Source organism: Streptopelia decaocto (assembly GCF_964273445.1).
Source record: "Streptopelia decaocto genome assembly, chromosome: 9".
Classification (NCBI taxonomy): domain Eukaryota; kingdom Metazoa; phylum Chordata; class Aves; order Columbiformes; family Columbidae; genus Streptopelia; species Streptopelia decaocto.
The window spans coordinates 1,762,278-1,789,022 of record NC_138664.1 but is presented as its reverse complement, the minus strand read 5'-3'; the positions used below and the strand labels follow the sequence as shown (position 1 = coordinate 1,789,022).

The 26,745-nt window shown below is 39.7% G+C and overlaps 1 protein-coding gene across 2 annotated transcripts in view; it reads right to left on the bottom strand.

Moving 5' to 3' along the window:
- The window catches only part of SEMA6D (semaphorin 6D), a 498,283-nt gene that overhangs the window by 227,421 nt on the left and 244,117 nt on the right, over positions 1-26,745 (bottom strand). For both annotated transcript variants that reach the window (XM_082060771.1, XM_082060770.1), the window contains exon 3: positions 21,249-21,360. The gene's annotated coding sequence lies outside the window, so the exon portion shown is untranslated. The remainder of the gene's footprint in view (positions 1-21,248; positions 21,361-26,745) is intronic.

Sequence of the window (26,745 nt, the reverse complement as noted above, 5' to 3'; positions counted from 1 at the left end):
CTCTTCTGTATTCCTGCTGTTCAAGCACATGGGAAAGAAAGATTCAGTGAATTGGAACCTTTTCCTATAATTACTCTGTGAAAAGTTCTCTCGCTGTCTAGTTCAATGAGAATTTTCTAGCTTTCCAAATACAGAACAGGTTGTCGTTCACAGATGTGTCTGCACCTGCAAACCTTGTGCCTGACACCACATTTCTGATACTAAGACAGAAAAAGTTGGGAAATAAGCTGTGTGCCACCTATTGCATCTCACCCTGCCCATGGGCAGCCAACATGTAGGAAATTCCCATTCAGAGAACAGATCAAAGGGAAAATTGCTTGTGGTCTATTTTTGAAGTAGTGTGATGTTTTGAGAATTAAAATCTTTATCTGATCCACGAGCTTTTTCTGATGTTCTAAAAATATCAGGTAAAATGTTATTCATCAGAGTATAACATTTCTGTCTAGCTTCAGCAGCGCTATTAATTCAGGTCTGTACCTGATGTTCTGGTACATATTATTGTTAATATTAATAATTGTATTATTATTTATAATAGCAACAATTCTACACACAGCAGGTCTCCTGCAAGCGTAGCTGTCCAGGTTACCAAGATGGCAAAAACTGCAATCTTTAGAAAATTAGAAAGAGGATGTTAGAATCGTTCTTTAGTTCTTGCTAGAGAAATCCGCTGTGCAGGTTTTCTCCTGGACTTTACTGTTCCGGACCCTCATATATTTCATGCTACTGTATTCTGCTGTGAGGCTTTAGAGGTCCATGTGAGCCACGTTATCAAAAATGATACAGACAGCTTTCATATTTTGATTCTTATTATATAAAGTCTTTGAGATAGCTTGAGTTTGTCCATTCCTGTAATTTCCTCTTCATCAATGTGTCCTTTTCCTACTCTGCCCAGAGTGAGATTCAGCTGAAAATGGTGCTTTGAAGTATAGGGAATAATCTCGCTATTACTTTTGAATACCATCATTACAGGAAATCATTTGGAAAAAAAGAGCCAACACAAAACTTGCTAAGACCCATGTTGTAATGCTGCCTTCCCCACAATTAACAGAAAGCCATGCCATTGATTCATTTATTATATCCTTGCCTAACAGACAATGCACAAAATTGGCTGCTCTTTTTGTGTCTCCACACTAGTCTTTTCTAGGCAAGTTCCCTTCTCCTTTTCTGAAACGAAGCCTTTCCTTGTGAATAGTGCCCGACTGAGAGCCTTGAAAGCCCCGTTTTCCTTTATAGAGAGCAAATTCAGAGCCAAGGTTTGCAGTGAGATTGCCCACAGCGACCCGCGCCCGTGCCCGCGCCGCTTCAGCGCATCCCTCCACTTCGATCAGGCACTAGTTAAGCTTGAGAACTACTTTCTCCCTGATGAATCTGACAGCTAAAATGCAACTAGTATAAATTCCATTAATTTTTGTGATATGACATCAGTATCGCAGGAACTACGCTGAACTATCAGTTTATTTCACAGAGAGTTGGGGATGGATTTTTCTTTGTTATCCCTAAAATCCTTTCAACCTTATCCCTATCTTCGGCATATTATTTCTATGTGAGTAACCCTTCTGGAACATGAGTAACACCATTTAACATCTCATTGTTCTAGGTGACCAAAACCCACATCCCTACTCTATTTTGATGATGCTCTCACTATATTATATCACAAATCCATGCACAGCGATAGAGAACAAACCCCCAGCAATTCTGGGCTCATATGGATTAATTTTCTTGTTCTCTCCTCAAAGGCTGTTCGACAGCCAGAAGTTCTTTTTAGACTCCAGGCAGAACCGAGTTCATATAACCAGTGTCACGTCCCCTTTAAAACTGGTGTTTTTCAGGTGCTTCTGTGTGCACGATAGGCCCTAGATCTAATTTATCTCTTTGGCGAACTGCACAACCAGTCCTTTCCAAAGAATGAAGGCACCTATGAGATTCAGTAAAAATAAATGAAAAATCAGACATCCAAATGTGACCTCAGCAGAGAGCCAAGGCAGAAAAGCTTTGGCAAAAAAATAGAGCTGAAGACAAGAGGAACTGTGCTAAAACTCTTCTTCACCAGGTCACAGCAAGAGGTATTAGAAACACAGGCAGGGAAAACCAGTGTGTTAATGTGGATTTGCTATGTTCACCAAGTCCTTTTGTAAAAGTCTATGCAACAGGAGAAAAATCTATTATTAAATAGAATGAACCGCATTATCTTATGAACTGCTCAGGGAGGAATTTAAATCTTATTTTTCTGTATCCAGCTCTTCATGACTGTTTTGGGAGGAGTTAGAAACCACAGCTCTCCTTCTGCCTGTTGTGTTTTAATCCTTTCATTCTCAAGTCACTCACTACAGCATTAAAGTGCCATAAAAGTGCTGCTGTTTTATGTCCTTGCAGTAACAAATCCTAAAGGCAGAAGGTGCACTTGTTGCTTATACATCCCTCCTCGTGAGCTGCTTCCCCAGCCTGTGTCCCTGTCCCTAACCACATGCCAGCTCTGTTCACCTTCCTATTGTAAAACCCAGCACAAGGTAGGGGCAGATGGGTGCAAAATTCAACTATATTGCAAAGTAAACATGTTTATTGCAGCCACAGATACAGGAAAAACAACATTAGAACTATCTGTTTCATTTACTCATTCAGTTTTGGGTTAAGATGGTGTTTTATGAGATAAGTAGCCCAAATTAGGCTACAGAGACCCTTTAAACAGCATGGAGATTTTAAGGTGTTATATGTATCCAGGGTTGTTTCTACCCCTTGGGTTGAGAACAATTACTGCAAAATGGTATTAATTTTGTAGTGTGCTTTATGCTGAACTGTAGGTATCATAAAAAAATAACTTGAGATGAAGAGCATACTTTATTTTGGCATGCACAATGCAAGGCACAGCAGCTCCTTTGGGATGACAGTATAACTAGGGTGTACTTACTCTAAAAGCGGCTCCATATTAACGCCTGCAAACGTATCTCTTCAAATGTACTTGTGTGCTCTTCCTTCTCCTGCTACAACCACAGCCCCACAGAATTCTCACTCCCACGGAGCTGCAGCACCAACCCGGCTGGGCATGAGACTCCAAGCCCCATTCACACCAGAACCATCATGGGCACAGTGCTTCCCTCCGCTACCGGAGAGCAGCTCCAAACCCACCTCATCACTACTACTGGATTGTGCGAGGGAAATCACTCCTTAGTTTGATTCTGCCTCATTCTAGAATTTCTAGTCTTCCCCATAAGCACATCTCAATATGCTGTGGGGAAAACCACCAACAGCATCACCCCTGAAAAACACAATGTGGAGCAGACCAGAAAAGCTGCATCATGAGACATCTCCCAGAACATGAAGCTCAGCGCACAAGTCTGCACTGATTGGCAAGCAGTGTCCTGAAGCCAATGTGAGAAGACAGCACAGTATTGCACTTTCTGTACTACTAACGTCCCATGAAGAGATAACAAGCCAACCTCATGCAACTTCTCCATCAGAACCAGCCCAAGGGACAAGAGCAAGGAGTATAAAGTAGTACACAGGTATGGTGGGGGAAGAGGATGCTGCAGTCCCTTAGAACATCAAGTCATACAAAACCCTGTTATTTATCAGGAATTAAGACAAAATCTAGGCTGTAAGACGGTTAGAAAGGAGACGTACTATTAGATCCTTTAGAAGGTACTTGGGAAACAACTACCTTGAAGTTATCCTAAAGGGCTATTTTCCTAGGTGCGGAGTGTTAACTTTTAAAGGAAACACTAACTTTTAAAGCAAAAATAGATTACTTGTCAAAAGTGATGGCACAATCTACCACAGTCATTTCCCCAGCACTGTGTTCACTCTGGCCATACAATATTCTGTCTCCCTAAAGTGTCCCTGCATTGTCAGCTGGGTACTTTCTGTTCCAAGTGACCATGAAATATTGCTGCCTGGTACCATTTTTATTTCAAAATCAGTTGCATTTGAGTACTAAGGAAACAAATATCATCATCTTCGCTTGCTTTGGGGGGGAAAAAGTCTACACTAATGATGATTAAAAAATAAACTTAATTCATAATGTATAGAGAATATGGTAATGGTCACTCCTGAGTATGTTTAAACAAGCCAATTTAGTCACTAGGCAGCCTCTATTTCAGAGGCAATTACTAATTTACTGGCCTTTTCTGTTACTAGAAGAACTTCAGGTTGCTCGTGATTTGCTTTACTCCATCAACTGATTTTACCCAAAAATCTCTTCTGTAACCTACAAAAAGCACCTTATATCTTGGTGACAAACTGCCTTCAGAATATTTAAGGTTTCACATTCAAAACATGAGCTGGGTGGAGCACCAAAGCTGCTCTAAATGAGTTAATTTAAATCAGGAAGAGGACTTAAATAAGCTACTGGGTGGTTTCTGTTAGAAATAAATGAAAACAAGCAAAATTAAGCGAACAAGAGATACCATTAAAAGTTTTCCTTTCTGAACTGCAGAAACCTTGTCCAATCTTATTCCTAAGAGGAAAACAGGATACTGTAAAGTTTATTGGCTTTCTGTAGAGTTTAAAGTTATTTCGTCTTATGACAGTCATAAAATGTAACTCCAGAGGGAATAAAAAGGTAAATAAAGAGTTTGGATTTAAATCTTTCCCTGTTTTCTTTGCCTTTATGCTTTGACTCCGGAGCAACTGGCTTGGCAACTCCATCTCCCTTGCTTATCTCCTAAAACATTTCTAGTTCAAACATCCAAATGTTTGAGCTAGACACTCCTCACAGTATTTGGTGGAATCAAGCACAAGCATATGTTATAGCAGCAACACAGAAAACAGAAAAGGTTTTATATTATTTACCTAGCTCCCTGTTCCAAATGGCACATAGCAAAAATTGAAGCGGACATATTCAGAATATTAGAAGAGTTACGAGTTCTTGAGCTCAATACAAGCCGCTGTTCACCATTTTTTCCTGGTACTCTACACATAACTGTGTCCCAAGACACAAAAGAATGGTGCAGTCAGAATTAGAAGATAAATTATCAAACATCTGTTGATCATAAAAACTAAACAAAAAATCTCCACTTCATGATGTTGTAACACAGCTGTCCACTCCTCTTAAAATTGCATTTTTAAATATCCATCCTTTTTTGGTTTCAATTAAGCAGATAGCCCAAGCAGAAGTAGCATAGACCATGAATCTATACTTTCTTCTCTGTGCTCTTTGCAACATGTTTGATCACTGCTATTTTATATTGCCTGCTATAAACACTGTATCAATTAATTAGGCAAAAAAAACCAACCACCAACCAAAACACCTCTCTTTTTTTTCCCCTCTATGTTTTAAACTCCTAAAAAAATATAACAGAATGGAGAACAAGGTACTACGATTGCATTTTCATGTCTTTTCTGTAACAGACATCCCATTCTTCTCTTGCATCCCACTACTAACAGTTCATTTGAGCATAACGGAATGGCATACATTTCTCTGTTTGTCAAAGGAGCTCCATTTACATTTCCATGGTGACATACACAGCTCTGTTCTTTGTTACTCAGGAGTAAAATGTGCAGGATCTCTGCCACATATTAGAAACGCCAGGACATGCAATTTTAATTGCAAAAAGTCCTTCTACCCTTTAATTCTATTATTTCTGTCTTGCTCACTTGCCAACCATCTTGGCATTACCGGCTGTTTCACAACACCCAACTTCTACCAGAGAGGGCAGGAAGCGGAGCCTTCTCTGAGGCATTTGGGACAGGTCCAAACCCTTCCATCCTCCCTTTTTACTCAGTTCTTGTTCTCACACAATTCCCATTAACTGATGTGAGAATTTTGACTGCATAAACACGGAGTCTGGTTGTTCAGATCCAGCCCAGTGTCTGTAAAGCGCAGAGCTCTAGTTCTCATCAATAGACCCGTTTCAACGAGCAAGACCCAGTGCACCTGAGTGCAACGTGCAGAATCAAACTTCAACAGTTCAATCAGTGCCTTCCCCTGGAAGGAAAAGTTTCCATCCTTTGACCTGACATGTTTGATTACGCTGGCCCATGGAGTGGAAATGGAGAGACAATTCAAATACAGAACCTATTTCTGTCTCTCAGTAATAAATCAGCATATTTCCCCATCAACGCAGTAAGATGTATGGACAATAAAATGTTGTTGGCTTGACTTTTCACGGCTCACTCAAGTTACAGACTACAGAAAAAATATTGGGCCAGATTCTCACCTGGCAGGGCCAGCACGGATACAGAAAAGAATCCAGCCATGCTTTTCAAAGGCCCGTCATGTTCATTCTTTTCAACATCACTTTGCTTCTTCCTTGCCAGGCAAAAGCCATAGTCCTTCTCTCTAATAAGGTCCCACCACTTTCCTGCAGTTTCAGAGGGTGTGAAACCTGCCTCCTGTTGCCAACCTCAAAAATCAAATCAATCACGTGCACATTTTAAAACATGTTTGGTACAAATGCCCCAGGGCAGAAGCACGAAGAATGTAAAATACCATAAAATAAGTGTTTTAAAAGTTAAATAAGAAAAATGGATTTTTCTTTTGGACCTAAAAATAGAAAGCATTTGGAAGTTGTAAAACATAAAAGAATCACATTTCACAGTTGTGGAGACTAGTGAATAAATGGGTAGGGTCTATTAGGTACTGTCTGTGCATGTGGATGAGCTAAAAGCCTTTTAGAAGCTGAAAAATATCTCTGTTGAAAAGACAGAACCAAGAGATGCAAACCCTTGTAAGTTGGGATCAAACTTTAAAGTCAAACCTATTATTAGAGCAGGTCAATTAGGTTCATTTCAAACCAGGCTAATACAATAGAAAAAGAAAAATCATCTGTGAAGCTGTTTTCAGGCCCTGATAAGGCCATGCTCAAAGGTAACATCAAAGGCTGGATGTTGCAATATTCACAAATAAAAAACCCAGACACAATCAAATCAAGATTAAAGTTTCTGCAGCTACTTCGAAAAAAAAGTGTTCTGCTTTATGGAGACTGAAATACAGCAATGTGTTTGGGGTTTTTGGGGGTTTAAGAGAGAACTGCCCCAGCCACTGTACAAGTCTTGTCCTCTCTCCGCTGTCCCTGAAGAACCCGCTCCTGTCTCACAGCCTCTCTGGATGTGATTCTGTCTCCCTTTTCCCAAATTACGTTAATCCCCTCGTCTCCTGGCTATGTTGCTGGAAGTATCTATATTAGCTAGTAAAAATTGTTAAAGGAAAACACTATGAGTATCCCAGGTAATGCAGATATAAACTGGATTACAAAGTTAAACGCCTTATTGGATTTTAAGTAAAATGTACTGTAATTCTTCTGTCTGGACCTCTGTGGCCAGTGTGGAGAAGAGATCAGATGCCTTCTTAAAGCACAGCTTATTTGAGCAATAGTACCAAAGCACTTAGGATTAAATACTGTATAAAAACCAAGGAGTTTATATTAATGACTGCCTTCTCCTGAGCTTATTTAAACTAGCTGAATCTAGTAAAAAGGCAAAAGTATCAAAATGAATAGTATTGAGATTATCCTTTACCACTTTGCAGGTAATTGTACAGATGCAGGTATTTTGAACCATTCTTTTCCTTGTGCTTGCTTTTTCTGAAGAGGAAAGCGAAGTTTTTCAGAGTGACGCGGTTCAGTCCCAGCGGGCAACCAGGACCACACGGCCGCTTGCCCACTCCTCCCCACCCAGGAGGATGGGGAGGAAAATAGGGCAAAACCAACAACAAAACCCAACAACATGGGTTGGGATAAAAACGGTTTAACAAGACAGCAAAGGGAAGAGATATACAATAATGATAGTAACAATAAAATAATATAGGAAGTGAGGGATACACAATTCAATTGTGCACCACACAGAGAACTGATGCCCCGCCCGCTCCCAAGCAGCGATGCCCTCCCCTGGCCAGCTCCCTCAGTTATACAATGAGCACGACACTATATGGTATGGAATACCCCTTTGGGTCAGCTGTCCTGGCTGTGCCCCCTCCCAGGCCCCCGTGAACATTAACTCTATCCAGCTGAACCCAGGACACAGAGTCACTATTCACAGATGTGGGGTTTTTATGACAGTGTTATTTAGTGTCAGGTGAACTTACAGGACTTGTTTGTTTGTTTCCATAGCTGCTATTTGCTGTAATTTATTTCCAGTACCACTGGAATAAGATCTTGTCCTTTTCCTTTCAGAGATCATGAGTATACCACTCTAGGAACTCTGCCTATTAATTCCTTTGGTTTATTTAATGTGTATCATTTAATGTGTATCATCATTTGCTAAAAAGGGACTCTTCCCTATGATGATGTACTGGGAGTCAACAGAATTAACACACGTTCCCTCAGAGACTGTCTCATGCTGCTGCTGGACAACTGTGGCTGATGGGACCAGAAAACGGGCTCTTGCCGTGGAAGCTCCTGCAGCACCCAACTCTTGACACCACGCTGGAACAAAACCTGCTCAAATCTATCCCTGTTCTTGCCTTTTGCTCAAGCTGTAACGCAGCTGTACGTTAGTTCTTGCATCCATCTCGTATTCCCGCTCCTGCCTGTTCACCCTCTGACTCCTGTTCCCACTCCTGCCTCTGGCTCAGTCCTGCGATCCCTGTGCCCAACCTGATATCCGTCCTTAGAGCTGCGAGATCCAGGGCAATCTGAGCTGGTCTCCAAGCAGGCGCTCTCACCGAAATCACAAACTGTGCTGAACAGCTCCACTCTTCTTGTGATAATTCCACCACAATTTCCGCTGTCATTCAAAACATATTAACAAAGCTCTTTGCCATAGAATTTTAACTGTACAACTTCTGCAAAATATCTGTCACTATTATGAAATTCCCCTTCTTGCTGAATCTGAAAAAGGTCAAAAATATCTATCTTCCCATGAATTAAAAAATTCTAGAAGAACCTTTCAGAGAAATGACAAATAATTTCGACTAAACCATTCATCTCAATAATGCTTTTCATTTCATTATTGTTTGGATCATACTTTTAATTGATTATATTATATTACACAAACTAAAAATGAAATGGCTTATATTATTTTTAACGCTAAATTTTGCTATTACCATTAAAAATATTGATCAAGCAAACAGATCACTCTGAAATGCTCTGGCAAATTTAAATCTGCATTTTCTATTGTGAAACTGCTCCACCATGTTTTTCTTCTTTTACCAATTTTAATTTTGAACAGGCACATAGTACTGTGCTAGAATTCAAAGGTATCTGATGGATGTTCTCAATTATTTCCAATACCTGTGGCTACAACAGGCCGTGCTGACAGTCAGGAATAATCAGCATTTAAAGATGCCTGGATGTAGGAGAGAAATGCATTACACCTTCTCAAGTAGTTACAGGATGGATGATACGTCTCACACTTGCTTATTGCGAGGATCCTCAAGTGCCTGCTTAAATAGGAGTCATGCAAAGCCACCTTTATATTGGATATTGCAGATATAAGCTCTCTATATGGACACGAATAGACTAAATATTGCGGTACCTTAGATTTTATGACTTGTCGAGAAGCTAAGCAGAGTGGAAAGCTGTAAAAATAAAAACTTTCAGCTCCACTAAGCTGAAAACTGATATCTAAGATATCAGAAATATAGCTTCTGGTTCACATCACTAAAAAACTCATCCTCCCAGAGGGTTCTTGCCCCTCTCCCCACAGCAACTCAACTAAAGCTGATACGATGCCAATGGAGGTGCAGGAGCATGATCAGTTTGCTGAGGTGACTCAGCTCTACATCTTCTAATCACATCTAGATTTTTCAGTCTCTAATTCCTTCCAGAAAAGGTTCTGAACAGAAGGCCACTGCCTCAGGCCCACTCAAGGTAAGACAGAAATAATGAGTTTAAGGAAAGCACTTCTGGAGGGATTTATCAAGTGCAGCAATTATTCTCATCATGTAAGACGCGCCTGCCCTCAGCAGTTTGCAATGGCAGACAGGCTTCCGAATATGCAGTCACTGTTGGGACTGACGTTTAAACCTGGTCAAGGATATTTGCTAGGTTATATTTTCACAAGAACAATTTCTGAAGTTGGGTATGGAATATATGTCCTGGAAAAAATAGCCAGAAAGACCCGAAAAGTAAATAGCTGAATGGCTGAGAGACTCAGATGAGACCCAGACTATGCCCCTGTTTTGGATTATGTACAACACGGATAATATTCCAGGTAAGTACCCTAATCGGCCAAATGAGGCAGCTCTATATAAATATTTATTAGTTCAGGAAAAGAAGATGGATGCAATAGCTTGGTGGTTGGAGTAGAAGTGAGTCTGGGAATCAGATCAAACTCCAGCCAAATCCTGCTCTCAGACATTATTTTTCTCTCCAGTCAGAACTAAATACAAACTTTCCTGTTGGAATAGAACTGCCAAAGATAACCAGAACTGGAGCAAACCTAAAACATACATGTTTGTCTGGGATGTGAGGAGTCGTGACACTGGCTCACACTCCCCTTTGCTACTCTGTGTGCTGTGCCAAGCAGGAATTTAACAGATACAAACAACCAGCCTAAAAAGTTTTGAAAGTGACCCATGTGAAAACTTGCCTTAAATGAAGAAGAAAGAAAAAAGATTAGCGCTTTCATTACTGATGTCTTGCAGATTCCACATAATGTCTAAAGTTTTAAATAAAGAGAGAAATATTTTCAAGGCCATCTTTTGGTATCAGAAAATTAGAAAACGTGATGCTACCTCTAGAAAATGTGTGACAGCAATTGTCAGAACCGTCTATTGTGCACAACGGTTTAAATGAGATTATAACATTATGTAAGCCATCATGGGAAGAGAGCATCTAACTTCAGATAGTTGATAGCAGCAGAAGTGACAAAAAGCAGAGTCAAAAGAGCATTGCTGATGCAATAAACATTAATTTTCAAGAGGAATTCTATAGCTTTAGGTTCTATTTTCTTACGCACATTTAAGATAGGATAATTCCAGTTGGATAATGAATACGGTCTTCCAGTTGAAAAGTCAATATTTAGCATCTATTGTGTTCTGGTTTGTGGGACATACTCCATTCAGACAACAGTGATTTAAATCAAATTATCTCCAGAAATATATGGAAGAAACATTGAATATGTGCCATGAATCAAAAGCACATATTTTACAACACTAGACTTACAACAACACTCCTGTCTGCAGAACTAAGATCAGTTTATTCTCTCCCTGCGCTCACTGTGTTAATCTTAAAAAGGGCAGCAGAAGATTCCTTTGCATTAACCCACAAAAGCCGTTTTTTTTCGGTTTATCTATCAAACATTTTGAAGGCTATAATTAAATAGTCCCAGGCTACCCTAATGCTTTGTCAACATGACAGAGTTTGCATTTGTTAATTGATAATAATTCAGTAAGGGTTTAATCTCACATTTATCCCACTGTCCCTTCACAGATTGTGGACAACCGTGGGCTCATGTTTTTATTTTGTAAATTTAAATCCCTAAGTGAAATTAACTGTGATTGGAGTTATGATTATTAGGACTCTAATAATACCATAGGGTCCAATTCTGTTGTTGCCCATGTGTAGCTTTTACATTGGATTTAGACCAATGGAACAAAACGTTTTATCGCTGAGGCAACAAAAGCATATTAATTGAGATTTGTAACACCATATTGGGGAGGAAAATATTATTATTTCTGTTTTCCACATGAGGAAACAGACATGAAGAGACAAGGACGTTCATTGAGTCGGTCTCAGTTCCATTCCAGCTGTTTTAAAATGAGGAAAATTATTCTCAAGTTCTTTCAGGCACAATATTGGGTATCTAAAATAAGAGCTAGAAATATATCCTTGAATGGATGGAAGAAGGGTTACAGACAAAATGAAGGAGTGTTTGTAAAATAGCAGTATTAGATGCTTTCTTTCCTTTTTTGAATATGAGGGTTAAATAAGTGATGTACTGTACCATACATCACCCTTGCTAATGATTCAAATGCTATACTCCAACTGGTATAAATCATTCACTGTCCTTATACACACTTCAACCATGAATGCAATAACCTGGCGGATCACTAAAAATAATTAAAATGCAAGGGGTTGGCTAGTTTGAGATATTCCTGTGTTCTGTCCCATGTAGCTTGAAAAATCTTTCACTGTACTTAAAGACTGATGTGGAATATCAGCTTTTATAAGCTACATGGCAAAAGATATCATTAACTTTCGAATGAAGAAGCGCTCCCCTAACCTAAAACTACAGTATCACTAACTGCTAGGAAAGGTAATGACAATCTTTACTGGTCCTGAAAGTCAGTTACATACTTCAATGAACACATCCATGGAATTAATACATAAAATGGTGCTAGGAATAACCTTCTGAGGTCAACGGTGCTGGAGATTTCACTCCTAGGACCATCTACTCCAGTGCTGAATGCATTTCATACATGGGGCACTAGCACTTATGCCAGGGATGAGTATGGACGTTTTGAATTCGGGTGTCAGGTGCACCACTATATCCCATCTATTTGAGTAGGATGTATTACCTAAATGCTTCAGTTCTTCTCTACCGGCTCCCAGCAGCAAGTCCGATCCCAGATGGCTCAGCTGCTTCCTCCCCCTCGCGTGAAGTACGTTCTCAAAGCCAATATGTCATGGTGCCCATGACATTGCCAGGCAGTGGTTACATTCTGGTACCTCCTCACTGCAGCTACACTTCCTAAACTCTGGAGAAAGCCAGATAACCTTTAAAGTTGTACTTATCTGCGTCAGACCTCCAGTCTTAAGCTGAACTCACTTATGACATAGGGATAAATTAAACTCACTGGCTTCAGAGAATTACTTCGGAGTTTTTCCAATGAGCAATCAGATCTGGGAACTAAGACTTTCCGATAAAATCAAATATATGAAGCTGCTGGAAAAGCTATTTCACTACCACCTTCTCAACTGCCAGTGAAATAAAAAGAATGGTATAGATCGGATTAAAACTCACTAAGTTTAGGTAGACTAGCCAAGCTTTCTTAATTCTAAAAGTAATTACAAGTATATTCTAGCAAGCTAGGAGCTGACCTTGAGTGAAAAGAAATATTCAGAAGGTTGAGTAGTCTTAGGAATGGGTACAATGTACATAAAAAAGGCAAACCACCAAAAGTAGTGAAGTAGCCCAATCTCTTTTGTTTACAGAAATAAGAACCACAGGAAAAGCAAGGAAAGGGGAGAAATCTGGAGTTGGGCTACAAGAGGAAACCAATACGGAGGAAAAAAGGAGTAGTATATTACCGTGATGAAGATTAAGTAACATACCCAGTTCTAATGTATGGCCCATTTTGCAAGAAGGAAAATTAACATAATGTGATAAACTGAGGAGACTCAACAAATCATTAAACCTTTGTAAGAGTGGATGTTCCGAAGCATCAGCATAAATTTCAAAATCACCCATAATGAAAAGTCTTAATGAGTGAAGAATCAAATCAGGAGTCAGCTTAGGCCATTAGGTAACAAATCAGAATGAGTATTTGGTTGGTGATAGAAAATGCAAATGGCATGAACTGAAAAGCATGCTGAAGGAATAACAGTTTAAAATCCAAAGGGTGAAAAAAGCAGTAGCCAAAGCAGTTCAGACAAACAGAAGAGGACCATTAAATTTGGGCAGACAGCTCTCCACAGAGAGCATACATCACTAGAAGTGGGGCTTTTTTTTTAGCTGGAACATACAGTACTAATTTCTTTGTACTTGGAACGAGGATAAAGAATTCAATTAAATTGGCTGCAAATTGGATGTGTCTTTAGTTGTGCTTTCAGGACCTTACTGTTATTCCATGTACCTCAGTGGGCACCATTGTACGTGTCAGATGTTATGGGAGCGCTCAGATGAAATCGCTCTTTGGTTCGAATGATGGCAAAAAACAAGTGTGAAGATTAAGTTATCCTCCTTATCATGGGATCTGGAAAAAAACCTAAAATCCCTTTAGTCCTGGACCTGTGGCCACTTCCAACAGCAGAGGGCTCCCTGTGGCAAACCCTCTGGCTGGGAATGATGCCCTGGAGCACCTGCAGCCTTCACCACTGGTGACCTACACCCCAAAGTAAGCTGGTTGATCACAAATATTTCTGAGATGGATGAAATATTGCACTGATCTGACATTTTTCACACAGAGACTCCACTGAAAGTCCCTTCCAGAGTGATAAAGGACCGAATCTGCCACCCTGTTCCAAGAAGAATATCAATCTATCCTGCTCTATGCAGATCATGGGACACATTCCCTTCCAACAGATACACATTTTCACGTCAAGGGAATGACATTTGGCTCAGGCACTGCACTAGATAATTCAGATTTATAAAACTGCTTCAAAAGAACTTGTTTTTTGGTTTAGGATTTTTCAAAAACTTTATATTTCTTTGATTATGCTTAGAACTAGAGGAGGAGTCCTGACAAAGCTAAAATGAGAGTTGGTCATTGATCATCACCAAAATTAAAGCAAGCTGCAGCAACCTCAGCCGCAGCATTTTACTGGGTAATTTTACTCATCAAAGTAGTTACAGTTGGTCGATTCAGGCTCACACTATGCAAAAACACGTTCATAGTTGACTGCAGCGAGTCTGCCGCGGTATCTTAACCAGAGACTACAGAGTTTTTGTTTAATAATGCTCCCAGATTTGGGACAGTAAATGGACAGTTTTGTCTGTGCTTAGCCAGGTACATTGGGAACTGCTTATTAAAGTAGCAAAAATCAATATGTAGTGCAATGTGACAAGTTATCAGCCATGATGTTTTGTTTTACATGTCTTTAAATGCATTTTTAGGTAGTGCTTCTGTATCATAAATATTGCTGTTGTAACTGCATCTCTTGGAGTTGAGTAGATCTATGAGTATCATTTTCAGAGACACTCACAAGTTGTAATCAATGCCTTATGTGGCAATAGGTTGTAGGTTGGCTCCTAAATATTTGTATCCGTTTCTAGAATAGCATAGCACAAACTGTTATCTTAGTCCTAAAAATATCTGCTCCCTTTCCTAAATATCACTTCAGTTTTTTAGTTTGATCTACAATGGAAAAATAGCTTATAAATCAATCTAACCTCATACAATTGAGTCTACAGAAAAAAGTACTTTATGGGATAAAAGGAAGATTATAGATCCTTTCAGAAGTAGCATTTCAAAAGCCAAGTACAGCTGGAAACAGACATTTTTTGTACTAAGTATTGGTCTTTGGTAACAAAGCCTTGCTCCAGTGATAAAAGGCTCCCTAACAGTACTTTAATTGAAACTTTCTATCTGAACGTTGCCTGAAACTCTGCTAAATGCTGCTTTCTTGCTTCAATTCAAATTTTCTTAATCTTCATTTTCACATTGAATATTGGTACACTGTCTGCCTCATTATGCTAAAGAAAGATGAAGTGAGCTATTAACATGCTGAACAGCCTACGAGATGTTACGATATAGAATGTCATTCATTTTTATGAGTTGGCTGTCAGTGTGTGCTGCAATAAAGTTATAATTTCTCACTGACAATATGTGATGTCTGGAGCCACTGCACAATCCTTATTAAAATTTCAATAATTGTAAATCAAAGGCAAGCAAATACGACTTTTATGAAATGGTCGCTTCTGAAAGTCAACAAGTACAAAGTGGTGGAATACAAAACCAGAATGTTATTATTTTGTTGTTCCAAGTCATCATCATCATCATCCTACAGTTGTTCTTCTCTTGCACAAGGCAGGGTATGCGTGGTAACATACACATACTGTAGGGTTCTCAGGAGCAGCGTGCTTACCTTGCTGGCATTACAGTGACACTGATGTACTGCTTGTTTGTCACTCTTCATTGGCTCTTCCTTTATGTGGCTCTGAGTGTCATCAGAACATTTCTAGAAATGTCTACTGGAACAATTCATTGTAGCTCTTCATCAGTAAGGTCAGGAGTCTTTGGAAGCGGCGCTATGACTCGGCAATGGGAAAACTCAGATTTCAGACAGCTTACACGCATACACCGGTGAGCAAGGGTTTCAAACCCCATTTTCTCATTACTTTCCACAGTTGTGGAAAATAAATAGCTTCTATATACATGTAGCTGTGCAATGGTTACATCTTTATTTCTACTGCTGTGATTATTATTTCAAATCAGAAAGGTAAGAAGTCTCTGTCACTGTCCAAAACATGGTGAACTTTCATTTTGAGTTGACATAACCCAGAAGATCAGAAGTTCAAGTTGTCATAAAACATGCCCTCAAAATAACAGCTTTTTGGAGTTATTACATACAGACCAAAGTGTCCCAGTCACTGAATTGACTGCACAAGGTCTCAATGTTATGGGGTCCTTTGGAATTACTGTAGCACTTGTCCCTGTTATTTTCAGTTCTATTCAGAGTCATTATTACTTGCAAATGACTCCATGACAAACTGAATAAATGCATTCATCGAACGTTTACAAACACTGCACATGGGATAAATAATTATATAGATATGTTTTGGATTTTATTCAACAGATTTTAAGTATCAAGCACTAGCCAGACTCCTGGGGCTCCATATAGTTATGATACAAAAGCTCGGTACCCTCCACTCTCTCACAGTATCAGGAATGTTTGTACTACAGTGCTATGCCAACAGGCAAAAATATTTTTAGACACTTCAATGTGTGACATCCCTCCATTTCTATTACTTAGGTTATTCTTCATTATTTAAAAATTAAGTCCAACATACTTATTTCATGACTGCACCTGGCATGCTTTCTGAGTGTTAAGTAGTAACTTTATTTCTAACTATACGTCTCTTTTAAATTGACTAACTCTACTAAAATTTACAGCATAACAGCAACACTCACATGTCAGGTATGATAAATCATCTTCAGTGTCAAATTTCCAGTATATCAACATCTCCGATGTAGTTCCTCAAGTCCGAAGCGTCAGCACAAACAAATGCAAAGCTCTGGGCAAATGCAAAACTCAGTCTCCAGTCTTGCACAGAAATACTTGTGCACAATTCAAGCAACTGTATTTGAAAAGGTGTCACTTCACGTCAGCAGCATACAAACACAATAAATAACGCATGCTGGTTCTCCTAAACCTGATTTATTACCACAAGTGCCTTACCATTGCTGGAAAAGTTTTATAGCTAGTAGCATAAGTCAAAGAACAGCTGTCCACATCTATCAGAAAACTCCCTGCTGGAAAAAAAAAGTGATGACTAACCAACTTAGCCACAGGAAATATTCTCTACAATTGTTTCTTTAACAATAGGTCTCCTTGTATACCCAGAATATCATATAGTGAGATTGTGGCCTTCATACCAAGACTCAGTAAGACATGAAACGTTATAGAGAGACAAGACTTCCACCGAAACGTAAAGGAACGAGGTACACAATTCATGATGACTCAGCGCTAGTGAGGAAGATGCTATTTTAAAGATGTCAGCTGAAGACAACCGGTCTAATGAAGGACAAGACAACTCCAGCAAGCGAGAAGACTTCAGCTGGTATAGCAGCATCTGGAGATTTCTTTGGAAGGACGTGTTTCAGTGGCACTCAAAAGATCAAACATCTCTTGCCACCCGAAACAGCTGGAAAGCTAAACATATGGCCTGATTATCTTTGTTTGATATATTTGATAGATTATCATTTGAAGCAAAATACCTCAATGCCCACTCTAATTAGCATCAAACCAGTGGATGAACAGAAAACCTCTAACGCAGAACGGTGGACTGGTGATTGTGCTGACTGGCATTTTGATTCCTAGCTATAAAGAAGCTGCATAAGTCATCCAAAACATCTGACACGGACCAGCAAATACTCTCACGATTTCTGTCTGCACTGCTTCTTGGAAAAGGGTTTCCGACAAAATTGTAGGAACCTCATTGTTTTTACGGTACTGTTTCTCAAAATACTTTTCAAATAGATTTACTCATTTACTGTGAAAAGACTTGGAATGACAGAAGTATTAGTAATAATAAATTATTTAAAACAATAAAAAGATCTAAAATCTTATTCTTATATACTAGTATGCAATTACTTTAGGGTCTGATATTTTGTGAATGGCCAAGGCTAGAAACACATCCTTCCATGTGGTACATCCTTCAAAAACAGTCCAGTGCTAACAAGTGACATCCAAGAACATGCCACTGTGTTATTTTTCCTTGCTTCTCAACCCATTTCCTAATAACTTATTTGATCGCCCATCTATAAATGTCCATATATCAAGCGTTAGTTTTTAAAGGAATCATGTGATGACCAGAACAAAACCAGATCTAACATATTTGAATTACAGGGATATATATCTTTTGTGACAACTCAGTTCAGTAATGAACGATTATTTTACAAGATATATAGGTATCGTTAGTTTTGCCTTTTAACAGAGAATACCCAATCCTTGTGAGGTCCTTAGCATTTAAGCTATTGAGAAGAGATTGCATAAACAACGGTTAGGATCTTCTAAGACTGAAGTACTTAGTATTCTTCCATTTAGCAGTAAGTGATGAAGTTTGATTTAAAAATGGTAATTCTACCAATTAGCTCATCCTGCTCAAATACACACATACCATTGGGAAATATAAAAATGGTTTATTAAATCAAAAGATATGACTGCACTTCAACGAGCACATGGGCATTAGAGATCAAATATTCCCTACAGATTAATCCCCATGGCATCGCAGGCTGATTTGGCTTGCTGGTATTACATTAGTAAACCATCTAATCCAATTTAGAGCAGGCCACAAATGTTCCATCCATTACGGTATTTCTAGTGTCATTAGAAGCAGATGGATTGAATAAGCATCCTAAGTCAGCCTGCGGCATGCAAGCAAATCACTGTGACTTGCCCTGCAAAATCTTTATTCAAATAAAAAATAAGGGAAAAGGAAAAAAAAAAAAAAAAAGGAAAAAGCCATGTAATAAGATGGAAGTTCTCTGCATGATTTTGATTTGTCAACTTTTGCAGCCAGCAAAATTTCTTGATACTTCAGTACAAAAGATGTTTCTCTCAGTAAGTCAGCAGTGCAGGACATAGTGGATTTAAAGACATGAGAAGCAGGCAGCTTGTTTCCAAGGAAAACCGTGGAAAAAACCCACAATAAACAATAATAAACAAAGTAGGCTGAATGAGGGCAGAACATGATACCACTCTCACAAATGAAATCTACTGTAGAAAATTGGAGTAACCATAGTAATAAAATCTATCAATCAAATATATTACAAAGGTTGCAATAGGAAGGATGAAAGGAGCGTCCAAACTTTGTGTTCACGCAAAATGAAAAACACCGAAGTGCATTAGAAAAACAGTATTCTCATTCCAAACAGGTATACCTATAGAAAACCAGCTCTTCAATAAGGAAGTAAGTATATGACTAAAATGTTGGTGACAGTTCTTTGAGGCGACACAGCTATCAGAAAGATTTCAGAAAAGGGCTGTGCTGCAGCTTCGAAGAGCCAGGAATCAAACCAAATAAAATAATCCAAATGGCACGTAACCTTTGCTGCCCTCGGAGCCCTATCACGTCCATCAGCAGGGCCACGCACGGCTCGCCTGCGCTATTGAAGCAACCAGCCATAAAGAAGAAACGCTGTGCCAATGCACAAGCGGTGGATACCTGCTCCTGTTCAGCAATATGAGGGCTCTCGTGTTTGTGAGTGATTCACGAGTGTCTAACAGCAAAGTTGCTCTGCTGTCAGTCAGACAGCTCTTAATCTTGTCTGGACCCTTTGCATAATAACCGAGTTAGGAAGGAAACTGTATTGATTCTGTGCATACTAACTGCAGGAAAAGTTAACAGCTACCCAGAAGTGCAGAAATGGACCTGGCAGGAATGATTTTCACTGCAAACAGTTATATATGTGGACCAAAGACTGTTTAGTAATTGAGGAAAAACATGTATAGATCCGAGACAGAGTGACATTCTCAAAATGTGCACAAATACCAGACGTTTCTGGAAATTCATTTCTTGGATCTTCCTCCCCACCTCCCTGAAAATACTGGAAGTTTGAACAAGTAAACTTGGATTATTAGGGGAGAGGACACAATTCTCCAACCAAAACAAATGTTCTAGATTTGCAGGTTTTCATTCTTTTACTGAAAACAGATTTCCTTTACTTTTGAAGGAAAACAAACGCCTTCCATGGAAGAAAAAAACACCCCAAATCCAACCATCACCTCAACAAATGCTTAATTTTCTGCAAGAAAACGTTGAAGACAAAGTTTTCAACACAGTTTATTCAGACTCCTACTCAAATTTCTCTTCAAAAATTAAATCCTTTTACAGCGCTACATTGAAAAGCTCAGTCTTAAATTAAATCCATCTGAGAGAAATAAAATGGGAGAAATACTACCAAACGCAGTAATCCATCCTTAAACACAATGGCAAACTTGCACCAAGACTCTGCTCGCATTTTCCATGTCCTTTTGATCCCAACAGGCCTGTCCCTGGCAAACCCTTCCCAGCAGGACATGGAAAACCACATTCAGCCAGCTAGAGCTGGGGAAATCTGCTCTGTCCTTTGCTTACACTGGCTACACTGGTGCCAGACATTATTATTGTTATTAATAGCACAAATCCAGATTGCAGCCGTAAATCATATTCCTTCCAGAGCTGATTACTTGTCAAATGTTTATCATCAGTGTAAATGACAAATGTACCTGATTAACAAAATCCAAAGTCTTGTTCTGAAGTAAAAGGGCCTTAGCCCTGCAATTTCTCTAATGAACTTCCCTTCTGGTCCATAGTAGAGCACATCAGATTTACCAAATCCAAATTCTAAATAAAAGTGCAGATGCTTTGTGGAATTAATGAGTGAGCACTAGATTGAATCATAGCCACATGTTGCTTCTCTATGAAACAGTGGGTTGAAGAATTGCACTTTGTTCTTCCCTTCCCTTTTGCAGGGCATAGAAATACTTCACTCCCTTATTTTTCCGTCTGGTTTGGCTTAGCTGGGTTGGAAGAACATTAGGCGAGGACACTGGGGAGAAGGATTCAGTCCTTCCTTGTTCTCCTCTGCCTCTCAAGATACAAGTACAGACCCGCTGTTCCCCTGTCTACAAGCGGTAGTCTAACCTATGTACTGCCTTGTGCTTCCTTGCCACAGATCTGTTTTCCCTGGCACACTATGAAAATAGTCTTCTCACCAATGTTAGGCCCTAGTCGGAGATGCCAACATGGCAAAGAGTTGGGAATGGGGCAGAGAGGTACTTCTAATAGACAATTTTGCCTGCCACTAACTAACCTTCCCCATAGAAGTGACTTTCTGGCATTAAACAACCATCCTAATGTCTCAGGTAAATACCCAGAGAGGTAAGTGGGTGAACTCAGATCCAGATGTTCAGCCCTTAACCACTAGACTGATGGGAGAGGCAGAATGTTGTTTGAGATCTTATCACTATAAGGACATAATGGAAACGCAATGTTTGAGTGCTCACCCGTAAGATGGATTCTCATTGTCGAGTCCTTCCAGCTGTCAGTGAAGTTCACCGGAGCATTTGGTCTTTGGTATCTTCAAAACCCAGATGCAAAACGCCCCGAGGTGGTCACCTCACAAAGAAAAGGCACAAATTCACTCATCACCTTGGCGAAGGAGGAAGAATATTTCCCAGCACAGAAACAAACAACACTTAGCCAACTTTATACATTGTTTTACACAGTTTTAGCAAAAAAAAAGTTAATGCAGAGATAAAACTCAATTTTCTCCTGACGTCACTTAGCTAAATGAAAGAAAGAATACCGGGAAAGGATTTGGCCTCATGTCTGCAGTACCAAAAAAATGCTCACTCGCTAGCAGATGTTGTATACAGCAAGGAGAAAGGAAAAGTAAATGTTACCATGAGTGAGCTTGCATTTCCTCATATCTCAAAAGGCTTTTGTTCCCAAAGGAGAGCATTAAGCAAAGAGGCAAAGGTTACATTCCAACGCATATCGTAAGTGCTGAATGTTACTTGCGATGGAGAATATTTTTGCTTACTCTAGATGCAGCATTTCTAATGAGCCAAGGCACACCAGTGGAATGTTTCAACTGTTCCTCCACAGTTTTCTAGCTCCTGCATATTCAGACTAGTAGTTGTCCTGAAAGGACGATGCTGGATATGTGCAAGGGGAGCACACACAGACACTTTTTGATCAGCAAGGCAATTTCCTGGGGCAATGTGCTGATCAACACGCTGAGCTGAAACATCTGCAGGATAAAGGATTTTGTCTGAAAACCCTGTGTTTGATGCCCATCATCATGACAAAGTCATTGCGGATTCTGCTCAATGCTTTTTCTGTTTCAGCACTTTCTCACTGTACAAAGCAGCTCCAGCAGCCTCTTAAATGTAGTTGGTAACTCAAAGTACATTTGGGAAATCAGCCAGAGAGGAAGGCTTTTCTTCTGTACGTTTTCCTGCTTTTCTATGAAGTGATGGTAAAGATACACATTTGCCATCATTGCAGGGTTTCCCCTCAGGAAAAAAAAAAAAAAGAGATTGAAATAACAAGTTTTTAGTATAAGTACTGCTTGTATTAGAGATGCTTACAGCTGCTTAAAATCCGTCATGTTACTATCTAGCTAGGCAATTTTTAAACTGTGTACTATTAACTTTTCAAACTACAGCAGTGTAAAAGTATCTCAAGCTTGAGTTTGCAGAGCTGTCAAAGACACTTTGCCTCTGTCCTAAACATGATTTGAAAATCATTGCAAGCCAAAGTGTTTGCTGTTATTTACAAAGCATTGTGTGCTAGAGACCATACGGACAAGCAGAAGACCAAGGCTCATATACAAATGCACTCCAGGCTGGTAGCAGAATTCACTAATCACGGTTACAAAAGGAACTCACTGGAGGCAGAAGACTAAGCGAGGTGCAAGACACCCAAGCGAAGGAATAGGGAATGCTAAGTAGAGAAGCGTTTCTGAAGTCTTGAGTTTCTCTTTGAGTATCTGTTCCATACAGCACGGTGCCAGAAAGGGCTACCTGAGCTCATTCCCTGTGGGTCTTCAGTGCGTCGCTTCCCCTGCATTAAACTGCTGCCCTGGTTTTGACCTTGATGGCTGATGCTGTGCTACGTTTGGTACTAGAGCTACTGTCAGCATGGTCAGTGTTCTGCTCAAGTAGACCCACTTCACTTACCTCTGGGCCTAATCTTATGAAACATTTCCATCCTCTGGCCCGATCCCACCTGGGGGGTGAAGGGCACCTCAACTTTGGACAGGGATGGTGGTAGCAGTTCCTTTGACAATGTGGCTTTCACCTTCCTCAGCCTGAAGAGGGCATAGGGAATACTCTCACACCTCCTAGAGCAATGATTTTAGCTGCTCAATTGTTACACAAAGATTGGGAGCAGCCATACTAATACCTGAGCAACCTTTGTACACCAATGGCTCTCACTAGCCCAACTCAGTATTGTCAGTGCGTGCTCATGTGTTCTTCATTTTGGACTATCAAGTGCAAGAACACCTTGTCTGTCTTTCCAGAACGGCTGCAGGGGGAAGCGAGTGCTCAGCTCACCCAAAATGGGCAGATTGCCTTTCAAAAGTGCCAAAGCTCCCTCGGCATTGAAGAGGCAGAGCAGGGCTTTTGTGCGATCAGTCACTTGTGCTTTCATGTCCTAGTACAGAATTCTTTTTGATGGACTTCAAATACTTCCAAAATGAATGAGCTAAATTTCCAGGCACTGAACCTGCCAGGCATTTTCCCTGGCAGCAAAATCCCTCTCAGCTCTGCAGACAGTGTTCAGCATACAGGATAGGTCTCCATTGCTTTTACAAACTGGATGGCAATGACATGTACTTTTGGAAGGAGTGCTGAGTAAAAGGCTTTGCTTTTCCATCCTGTTTGCACCTCCTGGCTGCTTTTCCTCCCAATACAAGGGCAGGTGGTTGCCAGTACTCTCAGTAAAGGGAGGAAGGAGCAAAAGCCATTTGTGCATATAGGTGAAAGTACCTGGAAAGTGACCACTTGATCCAAATCCACTGGAATTTATTAGAAAGCATGCCAGTGACTTCAGCACACTTTCCTATCAGAAAATGTTGCCCAGAACATGCTTTACAGCTAAATTAGAAAGCTCTGAATCACAGTATTGTAATGCAGTGAGCTCAACAGATATTTTATTAGGCTAAAAAGATGCTGTTACAAACATATAGATCTCTTTACCTTTCTGACGAGGGGGTGCCAATGGGAGGAAAAAGGGTAAGGGTGCTCTGTCAGCCACAGGGAGACCCAGAGCTCCCCTATGGGAAGCCACATGTACTAATCCTGTTTGTCTCAGTTGCAAAGGAATTCTTCAAAGTTGAAGCACTCTAAGGATTTATCAAGCACTTTTCGGTCTTCAGCTGGATTTAGCAAGCGAAGCAGTTTCAAAGCCTGTAGATTAGTACTACACAATCAGTCTCATATAAACAGGCATGACAAGGCTCAGCTTGATGTTTCAGGCAGTGACAGTTTACACGTTTCTGAAGACAAAGGTGCCATTTCACTTGCAAAACAAAGATGAAAAGATTGTTTTACACTTTTGTGAATTGCTTAGGAAGAGAAGGATTTGCCCTGTTGCTGTTGTCAGATAACTCCTACTGCACTTGTCCTCATCACAATGATGTTAACAGGATTGGCAATGCTTAACACGTCTTTACAACTTGGATAATATCTCGTTGAATGGTTAGATTTTCTAAAGTTTTTAAAGAAAACCTGCACAGATACAGTTTTGGGGCATATTTACCATAAAAATAGATGCTGAACTCTGTTACCACTAAGTGCAACTGAGTTTCCTGGAGCCTTCAGTGGGATTTCACTATGTGAACTTTGAGTTCCAAAGATTTTCTCTTAACAGAAGGAGCTGAAAGAAGCTTCTGAAGCCAAGTTAACCAATGTTTTCATCTGTGTTCACTATTAAATCTTGTGTTCCCATGCCGTGGGCAGAGAAACTTCAATCACAGTAGGGAGATAAAGGTCAATTTCTAGAGCTGTTTAAGAGAAAGATGGAAGAAGAACAACTATGAAATTGTGGTGGTTTTTTTTTTTTTTTAATCTTTCAAATTTGAAAAAGGGGAGCTTTGTAATTAACTAAAGAAGGTAGGGGAGAAGCATTAACAAAAAAAGTTGGCATTTTTCTTCACTTTAATTATTTTTTCCTACATTTTCATATGGAAAGAAGTTCAACCAGCTCTGCTTGATACCTGGACCCCTAATCAGGCATAAGAATATTAAAAACCCACAGCTAATTAAGCTCTGAGCCCCAGAACACAGCATTCTTTCTCGTTTAGACAAAACCTTGGTTGGGATGCCTGGAAAGTCTGAGCTAAGTGGACCACGAGCTCTGCCAGTAACATATTGCCTTCAGTGCACATACGCCAGAAGAACACTGGGGGAGAGGTATTGAGCCTTTCAACCATACAGCAAGATTAACTTTAAGACCTATTTCAGTAAATATTTCTATAAGTGAGTAATGAATCCTCCGGTTTTGGCTGGACAATGAGGCGTGATATTGCTGAGTATTACCACTATTCTTTATCATATACGTGGCACCAAAGCCAAACAGTCCATGAGTCAGTGGGCCTGAGTTGGGGCCCATTGTTCTAGTGCAGCACATACAAGAGGAGCGATCGAGTGGTTCATCACTCACCAGGTGTAGTGTTTATGTCTATATAGTTACCTTACTATTTACACCTCTGAACATTAACAGAATGATAATGTGAATTGTTCATATTTTGCTTCTGCTTTGCTACAGCTCTTGGGGTTCAAAGTATGGCTTTCAGCTAGAAGAACATCATTGTGAAAATACTGGCTGTCATTCGAAAGCCTGAAATGATCCTGCTCCAGTATTATATTCTAACTACAATAGGTCACTGATTAACAAGCAGTCTAGTTTTTATGGTATGTTTCTATGAGTCTATACGCACACTTGACCCGTGGTTTAAGCGGACAGCTTACACTAACAATAGTGTGGAAGTAGCTGAGCTCCTAAAGGTGGCGGTTGCTGGTGCAGCAGGGAATCCTCCACCTGTTCAACAGTAAAGACTTCTGCAAAATTCCCAGTTCTGCAGAAAGAACTGGACTTTGTGGGCTACTTCATCTTTGGGAAGGCAATTAGCTGAAACACGTGCTGCAATACTAAATTATTTCCACCCCTGGGTACCTTACAGATAAAATAGTTTGGGATTATGGAGTCGCAGTCATAGATATACGAGTAGGAGTAAAACTTCTTCCTTTGGTTACACTTCTGCAATCAGCTTGATGACAGTAGGATTGCAGAGTATAACCAAGGACTGAATTTGCATAGTCACATAGATCTTAGTGTCTTTGAACAAAAACAGCTATTTGATAGTCTAAATTACCATTACAAGTTGTACTTGTTCACAATGCTACAGTGAGGCTTTGAAGAAATAAGCTGACTGGGCTGTCTTGGTTGGTTGAAGATTCACGGTTGCTATAACATGAGAAAGAAATATGATAAAAAAATGCTATCAACTTATTTTTAAAATGATTGGGTGCATTTTGTATATCACTCTGAGTGAAAGACATGATGCAAAATCACTTTTGCCAGGAATTTCAAATAAAAACTCCTGTTTTAGGTAACATTATAAACTTACAGTGAACTAGGACAACATAATAATATGGCATGTCAAATTTATTTGTAGCTGTAGGCAAAGAAAAATGAAGAAGGAAGAACAGCTTCAACACAGTGTTACAGCACAATAAAAATTTGCTCATTAAGTTTCATAAATTCCATTACAAAGTTTAATGCATATGTTTACATGGCTAATTCAGACTTAAGCCTGTATTATGAGGCTTTCAGCTGGAAATTGCTTCATTTTACAAATTTTCATCTAAAGTCCTTTAACCAATTATGTCAAAATAAAGGCACTAAATACAAGCACTCACAGCATTCTCCCTGTTTCTTGAGCGTATCCTTATGATTGGGAGTACGGCTTGTAGAACATCAAAATCAGAT